The sequence below is a fragment of the Lycorma delicatula genome, chromosome 1, assembly GCF_047948215.1.
Source record: "Lycorma delicatula isolate Av1 chromosome 1, ASM4794821v1, whole genome shotgun sequence".
Classification (NCBI taxonomy): Eukaryota; Metazoa; Arthropoda; class Insecta; order Hemiptera; family Fulgoridae; genus Lycorma; species Lycorma delicatula.
The window spans coordinates 11580071-11592881 of NC_134455.1; the positions used below are offsets into that span (position 1 = coordinate 11580071).

The 12811-nt window shown below is 29.3% G+C and overlaps 1 protein-coding gene across 3 annotated transcripts in view; it reads right to left on the bottom strand.

Annotated features, from left to right (window-relative positions):
• The window catches only part of LOC142318036 (octopamine receptor beta-3R-like), a 672835-nt gene that overhangs the window by 37384 nt on the left and 622640 nt on the right, over positions 1-12811 (bottom strand). The window contains exon 1 of one of the 3 annotated variants that reach the window (XR_012754791.1): positions 10420-10459. The exons of the other annotated variants lie outside the window; for them this stretch is intronic. The gene's annotated coding sequence lies outside the window, so the exon portion shown is untranslated. Of the gene's footprint in view, positions 1-10419; positions 10460-12811 lie in introns of those variants that run through there. 3 annotated transcript variants of the gene reach the window in all.

A 12811-nucleotide genomic window follows, 5' to 3' on the forward strand; every position in this document is an offset into this window, starting at 1 on the left:
GCGATAAAATTAAGTCAAACTACAGTGAACGACTTTATTACGATATTTACCGCTTTATTTTATAATAGTGCGTAGTCCTATTTATTGTATATTATTTTTACTGACCATCAGCAATTTTCCTGAATTGTTATCAGCCATTTATTTATATTAATTGAAAAAGGATTTTAATGAAAGTTTTAATTAAAACTATAAAATGTCGTTTTTAGGAAATGGCAGAAAATTAAAAAAATAATAGTTTCGTAGGAATAAGCTAAAATGTATTTCAAATGAAGATTATATAGAGCAAAATCTATTGAGTAAGTTACAAATTACATATGAAATTTTGTTTCAAACTATTAATGTGACTGACAAAAGCACTGGACTATCTTTTACAAGTTGAACCTAGTAGTCAGGAACCGAAATTAAGTCAGATGGTGAAATTAAATATTTATACGGTATTATTCGCTAGAAGCGGAACACAGAAAATGGAATGTATTACTTTTGGGATGAAGATTAATGTTAAAGTTCATAAATTAATTAAATAAATTTCAATAACGTCAAAAAACTTTTACAAAATATGTTAGTTCTAAAAATAAATCAAATTAAAAGGAAAGATTCTAACTTTAGGAAAATAAACCTCATCTAAAATTATTATTACAATTTTGTAATTATTGTAGTAATTTATTCATAAAACTGGGTAGGGATGTGAAATTAGCGGTGAAGTTGACGAAAAGTGATATTTCCATTGATCATATCTAAATAGATAAGTCGTGTTTGGACGTAATGTTTTTTCGACTTCAGTACGAATATGTTAAAGGTAGCAATTGCATTCTTGTTACATGAAAGCAAATTTACACACGGTTGGATTAATATATGTAAAGCAAATACTTTGTGATGTAGATTGTAATAATAATATTCCTGCTCAAAATAAAATATGATGTCAAATTTTACCGATTTACTCGAGTTGCTGTTGGGTAAAATATAACGGGTTGTACAATTTTACAATCGATATGCAGATACAATAAAACAATTTAAATACGGTTATATTTTTATTCCCAATCACAATTACAACAGCTAGCTTAATTGCACAGAAGAGATTTATTGGCAGTACTATCAATTTTCAGTTGGGAAATATACACTAATTATTTTTATTGAATTGATGTTAGTTACTCTTGTAAATTAACGTGAACATGTACAAAATTTGATAAATTCTTCTAATTAATCGGTACGATAAATGAGAATCTAAAATCTCATTAGCATAGGAAACAATGTTATTAGCTGTTTTTAAATAAATAACTATTCACTGTTTTCTGGTTAGTAACATGACATGGATTAACAAAATTCATTTTAGCAGGATTTAATTTTTAATAACATTTTTGTGAAAAATTGGTATCGGTTTAACATGTTTGATAGTTTAGCTGAAAATTCGATTATATTTAATTAATTAATTTAATAACTGTTTAATTATAGTGTTGTTACTTTTGTTATTTTACTTTTTCTTAACGGTACATCATATTTAGTAATATATTTCCAGTATTAATTCAAAAAGAATAGAGGAAATATCTGTGATCGTCAAAAATTTTGTATATATATATATATATATATATATATATATACATGTATTGTCGCATGTTTGGGGCTCGACCAGATTATTGAGAACCATATAGACAAAATAAATAATACAAATAATAATAATAACAAGAATGATAATAATAATCATTTAATAATTATGGCAATACGTATTTATAACATACAAAAGGGGAATTCAAATAAAATAAAAAGATTTTTTTAATAAAGTTAAATTATAAATACCAGAATCCAGTACTGTTTAATAAAAACGTTATAATGACCTAGAAACTAAAATTCATTAAAAACAGTATAATAATAGAACGGTCTAAATTTCATACAATCACTTTCTACAAATACTATTTATTTTACTGTTTACAATAGAACTATCCTACACTTTATGAATGAATGAAATACTGTCACTTTAATTATGGTTTACCAGTAACTCTCCGAACAACTTCCTACATTCAACCACAGTCCATGCTCGCAACGTACTCTTCACTCGTTTTTACCAGACGCTTACTGTTATCGTTGTCATCGCAACAGCGTCTAACTCGGGCTTGCGAAACTTCTTACTGTTTTCGGTTGTGTTCACGACTGCGCCGAACACAGCTTTGTAGAACTACTTACTCTATCCGCTGGTCCCTGTCAATATTTATATCCTCTGGCCTGTAGAACCAGTACCCGGCTCATCCCTTTAATTGTTGAAGCGTAATAATTTTCATTGTTATCAATTCTTATTTCGGTCCAGTAACCCTTCTGGTCTAACAACAGCTTTTGGAGATGCCATTGTCTGTATTATATAGAACCCCGTTACTCTAAGGAAAGGATCCCATTTATTTCCATCTGAATTCTTGTTTTCATTATTATTTTCTCTTTATTTGTTCTTAATTTGAAAAAAATCCATTGGTTCTGTTACAATATATATTTCGTAAATAAAAGTTTAATAAGTTAAGGTCAAATAAGGATGTAAATCGTTACTTTGAACTAAACATTTCAATATTCAGGACTACAAAAATTCAAAATTACCGTTTATTTTTTTTAACTAAATATTTTCATCTATTATGAAATTTTCTGTGTAGTATGGTTTTTTTTTTAGAAAGTATTACGAGTATATGTGCTGAAATTTGAAGAATTTTTCATTATTTAATGGTAGTTTATGACACGACTGATGGATATTAGATGGAAGATTTAAAATTTGCCTCTTCATTTTGAATGTAACATAATTGTTGTTTAAATGCTTAGAGTAACCTAATATTTCATTGGTAATATTTAAAAGGAAATATGATTCAATCCAATGAATAATAATAAAAAAGCCGTTGTGCAAATTTACTTGACAATTCTATATCGAGATGATTAATTTTGGTATTCAACAAAATAGAATGTGCATATATGATTACATAGCATTGTTTTCTACATAAATTGAGAAATCAACAATGGCTTTGTAGCTGTGTAACGTACCGATTTCAATCTAAAAAAAAAAAAAAACGTAAAAGAATTTCATGCAGGTTCTTACCTTATATCAAACGATATATCATGATATTAATCATCAATTAATAAATCAATTATTTTCCAGGAAAATAATGATGATAATGGCTATATATATATTTTTTTTTTTTATTTTTTATTTGTTAATATTTATTTTGATTACGGCGTAAGAAAGAGTATTATTCATCAGTGTTCATTATTTGAAAAGGTTTCAGTGAAGCATCTATTTAAATGCTGAGTATTTGTATTTAAGTAGAAAGGATTAAGAGAAATATTTATATTTCATTTATTATTAAATTTATAAAAATAGTTCCTCTAAAACTTAAAATTTAATATACAAGTACAAAATATAAAACACTTAGAAGATTATATTGATATCTAAATCGTAATTTTTGCTCAAAAGGGAAGCAGGAGTAAAATAAGAATAAATTTAGGAGAATACGTTTTAAAGAAAATCTACAACATAAAATTTTCTTTAGTCGTCACATATTTCAGCTGGGAGAATTTATATCTTTTAATTTATCCTTACAATACAAGTTATTACAATTCATCCGTTTTATTATTGCATGGTAATAATCTGATCGATAGAACACTGTTTATTTACACTATTTAAATGTACCTTTTTAAAATAAAATTAAAATGTATGCAAAATTTCACTCCTTAGCAATAAATTTGAAAATAATAATTGACATTGCAAATTATTTTATTTATTTTTTATTACATTTTTTATCTTTTAATAAATTGCACGAATTATTGTTTTTATAATACTATAATCATCCATTTTATCAGCACACATTTGTTAAATAAAGTAACAATTTTAATCCTCCAGTTAAAATGTTAAAATAACTAGAGTTATTGTAAAATGTAGTTAAAACGTCCTTAAAATTTAATCATTCTGAGATTTTAGTAAAATAAAAAAAAACATATAATAAATAAATTGTATTTTTCCTTATTACCTTATTTTATCTTATAAGAATAAAATAATTTTTTTTTTTGTCTTCAGTCATTTGACTGGTTTGATGCAGCTCTCCAAAATTCCCTATCTAGTGCTAGTCGTTTCATTTCAGTATACCCTCTACATCACTAACAATTTGTTTTACATATTCCAAACGTGGCCTGCCTACACAATTTTTCCCTTCTACCTGTCCTTCCAATATTAAAGCGACAATTCCAGGATGCCTTAGTATGTGGCCTATAAGTCTGTCTCTTCTTTTAACTATATTTTTCCGAATGCTTCTTTCTTCATCTATTTGCCGCAATACCTCTTCATTTGTCACTTTATCCACCCATCTGATTTTTAACATTCTCCTATAGCACCGCATTTCAAAAGCTTCTAATCTTTTCTTCTCAGATACTCCGATCGTCCAAGTTTCACTTCCATATAAAGCGACACTCCAAACATACACTTTCAAAAATCTTTTCCTGACATTTAAATTAATTTTTGATGTAAACAAATTATATTTCTTACTGAAGGCCCGTTTCGCTTGTCCTATTCGGCATTTTATATCGCTCGTGCTTCGTCCATCTTTAGTAATTCTACTTCCCAAATAACAAAATTCTTCTACCTCCATAATCTTTTCTCCTCCTATTTTCACATTCAGTGGTCCATCTTTCTTATTTCTACTACATTTCATTACTTTTGTTTTGTTCTTGTTTATTTTCATGCGATAGTTCTTGCGTAGGACTTCATCTATGCCGTTCATTGTTTCTTCTAAATCCTTTTTACTCTCGGCTAGAATTACTATATCATCAGCAAATTGTAGCATCTTTGTCTTTTCACCTTGTACTGTTACTCCGAACCTAAATTGTTCTTTAACGTCATTAACTGCTAGTTCCATGTAAAGATTAAAAAGTAACGGAGATAGGGAACATCCTTGTCGGACTCCCTTTCTTATTACGGCTTCTTTCTTATGTTCTTCAATTATTACTGTTGCTGTTTGGTTCCTGTACATGTTAGCAATTGTTCTTCTATCTCTGTATGTGAACCCTATTTTTTTTAAAATGCTGAACATTTTATTCCAGTCTACGTTATCGAATGCTTTTTCTAAGTCTGTAAACGCCAAGTAAAATAATAAGGAATGATTATGTTAAAAATCGATATATTAAAATGTAAAGCGTTTAAGCAATTTATAGTACGTTCATATTTTCAGTAACAAATACATTTTTCTTTTGGAGTTACAAAGTAATTAAATGGTTTTACGTTCTTCTTTATTTATTTTTGATCTTCCTATCGTTTAACCTTAACATATTTTCTGCATCCTAATTTTTCGATTGTATGTTTTATTCATATTCCAAAAGGCTTTACATTTTACATGTCAGTCCATCATAGAGTTAAAATTCTGACATAGATTTTTTTCTTTTCTTATTTGTCTCAAGGTACTTTTATTTTAAATTTTATTGACTCGCCTGAATGTAAAACTATGTTGTAATGTTGTGTATTCTTTCTTTACTGTTTTTCCTACTGTTTACTTAAGTATCAAATACATATTAAAGTTTTCACCAAATTATCTTAAATTTTTGTGTATACTAGGAAAAAGCCGGGCCACGGCCCGCGGTGAAAATGTTAAATGGTTTATAATTCAATACACATGATTTTTTTAAATGTTTTAGACAATTTTAACTGAATAACGTTCATAAATTTAGCGTACTAACATCAAAAACCCTTTACAACGAAAAGCTTCAAAATCCTGAACATTTTCATGTGTTTTTTGAGTTGTGATATTTTAACTCAGCTCTAATCCCAATTTTTTCCTTTTTTATCCCCAAAACACAAGTATAATTTTAGATAAATCGTTTGTTATCAAGAAGTATAAATCTTCTAAACGAATGAATTGTTCGAGAAGTATAAATTGCCTGAACAATGAATCGTTTGTGCGCTGCACGCAGCCGCCCGGCGCATCACTACTAACAAACAATATTGGGAGTGATATTTAATTCAAATTTTTATTTTTAAGACATCTTTATTTGGTTGTTTCCATCTACTTCTGATGTTAATCAGAAAGTACAGGCGAAATTACTAATTTGTCCTTTCATTGCAATTTTATTACCTAAAGAATAAAATTGTAATTCTACTATATACTTTTGGTACATTGCTTCCCTCGGCTTTAATAAATCACTCTCTTTTCTATCATATTTTATTACTTATATTTTTTCCAAGTTTTTCTTCGGGCAATATATCCATATCATTCCTTATTTCTTCTAACCCAATACTGATTTCTGCGTAAGTACGCTATCAATCTTAACAGATTTATTTTCTCTCCTTGGACATATACAACGCTTTTAAATACTGTATTTCCTCCAGTTTAGCAAATTATTTATTTTAATCATTCAATGGTATTTTTCCGGTAATTTTTTTTGTAGACAAACTCATAGAAGAAAAATTCAAAGGAAATCGTGCTTTAGGACGACTAATTTCTGCTATAGTTTGTCGTGTATTAAGCAAGGTTTCTTTCAATACTTCGAAATTGAAAAATATTTTCTTTATTGTAAAATTCAATATTCAAATTATACTTTATAATCATTAATCAAATTAATAATATTTTCAAATTAATAATCCTTTCAATATCTCTAATCCACAAGCTACCGTACCAAATAATAGATAAAATATCAAATTTTTTAAATTCAGATTATTAAAAAATAAATTAAATAAAGCTTACTACTACATATGAACTCATATGGAAATATTAATAAGCAAGGTTTTAATATTTATGGACTTTGAAAAACGGTAAAATGAGAAAATGAGATGTCAAAACTGTAAGAATCAGAAAGTAGTGAAAGGTCATTTTTTGACGAATAAAATTACTTTCTCTTTCTTACATACTACAGATGGGAAAGTAAAAAGAAAGTTAGAAATAAGTTTCCATTGAAACAGCTCCATAAGAAGAGTTTTACCCATTCGATTCTCATTTTCATTGATATCTTTAACAAAGGAAAGTTGTATCGTAAAGCTACACGAACTCTAGTTTCCTTTTTTCAATTGATTTCTCAAGAGAATCACTGTTTCTTAAACTTCTTATCAAGCCTTCATCAGTCACTTCACATGATAAAAACTTTCTTTTTTTTTTCTTTTTAAAGGTTAAAAACGTTTTGAAACTATAATAAAAATTAAACCTCAGTATATTTAATATTTAAAGTATATTAAATATTAAATATATTGAGGTTTAAATATTTTTTAAATATTTAATATTTACAATTTCCTACCAAATAATTTATTTGTAACCTGAATTAAAAGATAATACATAGTAGTTAAAAACATACGATTAAAATTCTATAAGAAACTAGCATCTCCGTCGCGGCTTTTTCCATAGTATGGTTACTATCGTTTCCGTTTAAGGGGATGTCTGACCGTCTAGCCAGTGTTCATGGACTTCCTGTATTCATTTAACACGTGCATGTGAGAATAATAATGATAAATAAAAATTAAAGACTGTTCAATTTACAAAAAATTATCAGGTTTTTATTATAATCTCTTCAGAGCAACAGTTTGGTCAATAGAGGACCCACTGATTAGGTATTAATTTTCCGTCACGGCTTTGCTCGCGAAATTCATAATCAGAATTACAAAATAAATTACCATTACAATGTTACCAAATCTCATAAGATTGATTCAGTAGAGGTAACATAAAACGGCAAAAACGTGAAAAAATAATTGTTTTTTATTGATAAAATAGTAAAATTATAAAACCACGAAAATAATTTTATTCGAAGTTTTAATTTTGTTCGAAGTTTTTTTTCATCTTTTTCATCCCTTTAAGCAATTTCCAAAATTATTAGAAATTTCAAAAAAATTAGAAATTAATTTTTAGATATTCACCAAAAATAGTGATTATACTCACCAAAAATCAAATTGATATCCCTATTTGTTACCGCAAAATTAAAAAAAAATAATTGTAAATTTCATTTCTACTCCATTTTAAGTCTTTATAATCGGAATTTCATAAACTCTTTCTTAGTGTGTACTGTATGAAGAACGTGTAACAATTTATCTTCAGATTTTGCTGGATATGTTGATTGTGGACCATTCACGAAATGTTGTTTTATATGTATATAAATAGATATTATAACGAAAAGAAAAAAAATTTAATCGTTTAAAATTCGGGAGACATAAGAATGTTTATTATTATATTTTATCAATAAAATAATTAATGTAAATTAAAAAAGATATTCTGGGACAGACTTTCACCACTCTAGCCTCACACGCAGTCCCTACGGGAAGCCCATTATTATTAATAACATTTTATTAAACAGAATTTTTTTAATTTATTTAATATTTTTTTATTTAACGTAAATTTAAATTTATCATTTTTGTAATTTTATTTATTCGATTGATTTGAATCATTCAGTTCAAACCCAGCTAACACAGTGATAAACCCACCGGGTTGGTCTAGTGGTGAACGCGTCTTCCTAAATCAGCTGATTTGGGAGTCGACAGTTCCAGGGTTCAAGTCGTAGTAAAGCCAGCTATTTTTACGCGGATTTGAATACTAGATCGTGGATACCGGTGTTCTTTGGTGGTTGGGTTTCAATTAACCACACATCTCAGGAATGGTCGAACGAAGAATGTACAAGACTACACTTCGTTCACACTCATACACATCATCCTCATTCATCCTTTGAAGTATTATCTAAACGGTAGTTACCGGAGGCTAAACAGGAAAAAGAGAGAAAGACTTTCTTGTCGAACGAAAAATTCTGGAAGGAGTTTGTGGTATTCAGACCGTGTTGTTTTATGAATAAAGCTCAAATTTAAAGAGAGTGTCTTCCAGTTCATTGTTGCTGTGAAAACAGCATACTCATATAACTAGAACATTGTAAGAGTATAAATAATGCAGAGTTAAAGACATCTATATTTTAAAAATATATCATTTTCATTTGATTTTTTCACAATATAGTTTAAAATTAATAATATTTATTGATTTTTTTACTTTTAATTTTATTACTGCAGTTCAAGAGATATGCAGTAATGCTGTGACTTACATGTTAATGGCCAAATGGCCATTAACATGTAAGTCATTCGGGATGGCGTAGTGATAATACTTTGAAGTTCTGTTTAATTAGGAGCGCTACTCGCTCCAAATAAATCAGTCGAAACAAGAACATAATTATAATTGTTTTTGTAGGCATTGTACCTTACAGTTAGTACTAGGTTAAGAGATACGTAAAAAAGACCAAGTTATAAATTTTGTTCCCCTATTTAAAACTGTACCTTCTACTAGATTATATATATTACATTAAAGAAAAACATGAAAACGCCGGATAAATTACTAATTTTATTTTACGTTTTCAAAACTTAATTTTCAAAAATTCTAGCAATGAATCATCTAATTATCTTGTCTGATAATAAAATTTTCAACAAAAATGTAAGAGTAAGAAATTTTCTTCACAATTTTAAATTCTCTTCTATGTCAAGGATTAACAGAAAACTATTTCGGGATATATTATTGTAATGAATTGTTTAATAACTACAGTAAATTAATCATTTTTTTAATAAATTTCTGACTTAAATAAAATTGTATTTTTTAATTCTAATCATTATTATTTGTGAATTACTAATGTAAATAATAAATTAAAATTATCTGTGTTTTTAAAATTTAATATGGAAAAAAGGAATTATAATTTAAAAAAAAAACTCTTGCGCATTTCTGCGCAATTTTCGTTTCCAACGCCCTCATTATTTCGAAGTCAGAAATGCTCTGATTTTCAGAGTATAAAATCTGATGTGTGCATCACATAATTTCCTTGTAAGCCAATTAAATTACATATGCTCATTTTTTTTAAAATGAAAAGTACATAAAATTTTATTTTATTAATATCTTCTGATATTTTTTCATATTTCATTTTTTTGTTATTACTTACCGTAAATTTTTTTTACAATCAGAGGTTAATAATTATTAATAAATCACTATATTTAAATTGAAAACAAAGAAATGTTAAGAAAAGGAGCTAGTGGAACAAGTGAAGTTAATTACTACTTATGATATATCATTAAAAATCTCTCAATAAGGGCTTATTACTGCAATTAAGAAAAAGTTCAAAATCCAATCTTTTTTGGATTTTGGGCTTTTTTGGACACTTTTTGTTCAATCACAATCAAAAAAAGAGATGCACAACTAGGTGTTACAACAGTCCTAAATCCAAAATTTCAACATCGTACGGTTAATCGTTTATGAGTTATCCAAGATACATACGTACTTACATACAGACGTCATGCCGAAACTAGAAAAAATGGATTCAGGGATGGTCAATATGGATATTTCCCTTGAAATTAGAAAACCGAAATTTTTCGCGATCACAATACTTCTTTTACCTTCGTACACGGAAGTAAAAACACTACATGCCTTCGATTAAAATTAAGAACCTACTCGCAAGTATCAAGTTTCAACTTACTTATCACTGTAACTCAATGCATAAAAGCGTATGAAATAATGCAACTACACAGTTAACAAATTGAAATTGAGGTTATGTAGTATCGACCTTAAATTGAGCGTAACTCAAAAACAACTCTTCATCAAATTCTCACATGCACAATTTCGGATACACTACTAGTATATTTAAATTTCAATGAATTAATCTGTTTGTTTTAGAAATTTTCGAGTTTATATATATATATATATATATATATTACTCTTTTGTTCAAAAAGTCGGTAAAAATTTTTTTTTAGTATCTTTTTGCCTTTACTTATAATTTTAAATATTTTAATTGAAGCAAGAATTTCATAAATACACAGCTAAAAAATGTAAAAGCCAAGGTTCTTTAATATGTTTTCTTTCTATCTGAATAAATAGTCTATTTTAAGATACAATAATACACTAGGAGCTGAAATTATTTTTTTTTTTACAAAATACCTGGTTTAAAATATTTTATAAGAGGAAAGGAGACAAAGTATTTACTTATTAATAGGACCTGAAATTGTTAATATTTACTTTAGTTCTATTAATCACTGGAACATTGAATTGGTAAATGAAAAATCCTTAATTTAAAAATAATGTTAAATCAATTAATATTGATCCAACAAATTAGAATAAATTGCTAGTTTTAAATAAATTACTTTGTACACAAATTAGATAATTACTATGGTTATTATTATTATGAACGTTATTTTGTAAAGGTTTCCCAATTCCGGTATATTTATATTTATTTGTAGGGAAACAGATCCCTATTTCACTCAGGCAATACTTCACTTTATTCTGCGGATAAAATTTACTGCCAAAAATATCTTGTCAAAACAATTCGTAGTAACTTGATTTATACGCATTTTCTTTCGTAATAATAAAATAAAATATATTATTTAAAATAGTATTAAATTATTTGTAAATACTTTACTGTTCTATTTCAGTAAATATTAATTTTCCATTTTCTATTAATAATATAGTAAGATATTTTATCGTCCACATCATGACACTATACATTATAATTCCACTATGGATTATAATACAGAGATACTCACATTTGATTTGATTGATAGAAGGTAGTTATGCACAAGTGTAATTTCTTACAGCAAATACTGGAAATGTCCATCAATTTCCTGAAGGCAGGTCCGAACCCTTCGCACCATATTTTTTGAGTTGAATTCCATCAGTCTTGATGTCCTACAAAGGATGTCAAAAGATATGGTGCAAAGGGTTCAGACCAGCCTTCAGGAAAATGGTGGACACTTCTAACACTTGTAAGACATAACATTTTTTTTTTTTTTTTTGAGGTGAGAGGTGAGAGGACTACAGTTAGCACCTAGTAAAACCTCCATAGTAGCGTTGGTCGGGAGAAGAAGTTCGCGCGAAATGCAAATTAATGTTGCTGGGACCAGTATTCCCACGTCGGGGTGCGTTAAGTACCTCGGCGTGTGGTTGGAGAGGAGCGGAAAATATAACGTCCACGTTCAACAGACCTTGGCACGTGCTGAGACAGTTGTTAATAATCTCGGTAAGCTTATGCATAACCACAGAGGTCCTCGTGCTTCTAGACGACGTATAGTACTGACGGTGGCTTCTTCTATCATATTTTATGCCGTCCCTGCGTGGGTAGAGGCTCTTGAAAAGAAAAGGAATGCAGATAAAGTATCATCACTTCAAATAAGTGCTGCGTTGAACATTGCGGCCGCATACCGCACGGTTTCGCGAAACGCTATTGAGGTCATCTCCGGGATTCCCCCGGTGCGGCTGCGTGCATTGATGCTCCGGCGGGTTTTTCTTGGTATGACTAAGACCGAGGCTAAGGACTTACTTATGGCCGAGTGGCAGGAGGCCTGGAACACCTCACCTACTGGTGTATGGACGCGTAAATTAATTCCGAGAATAGATGTATGGGTGCAGAGAGGACTGGGTGAGATAGGTTTCTATATAACCCAGCTCCTTTCTGGACATGGCGAATTTGAAGCCTACCTGCATCGATTTGGCAGGAGAGTGTTTCCTCTATGCAGGTACTGCGATCTTGAGGATACCGTTGAGCATTTACCAATTCCAGCGGTGGGATGTGGTAAGACAAGATATCGGGCTAAGCTGGCTTTCTCCGGAAGAAACAGTTCCGTACATGTTGACAGGAAGAACGGAATGGGACAAGGTAGTACACCTAGCTACTATAATCCTGAAAACTAAAGCGAGAGAAGCTAGAGAATGGGATAGAGCCTGATTCAAGATCCAGATCAGTAAGAGGACTGAAGATCACCAACAAGGAATCAGAGTTCCATACACAAGACCTGAGACTCAGGCGAAGAAAGTGACTTGAAGGTGAAGGGGCGAAGGACAGCCCCCTGTGGAGCCGTCGTGATGAAGCACGGGGACT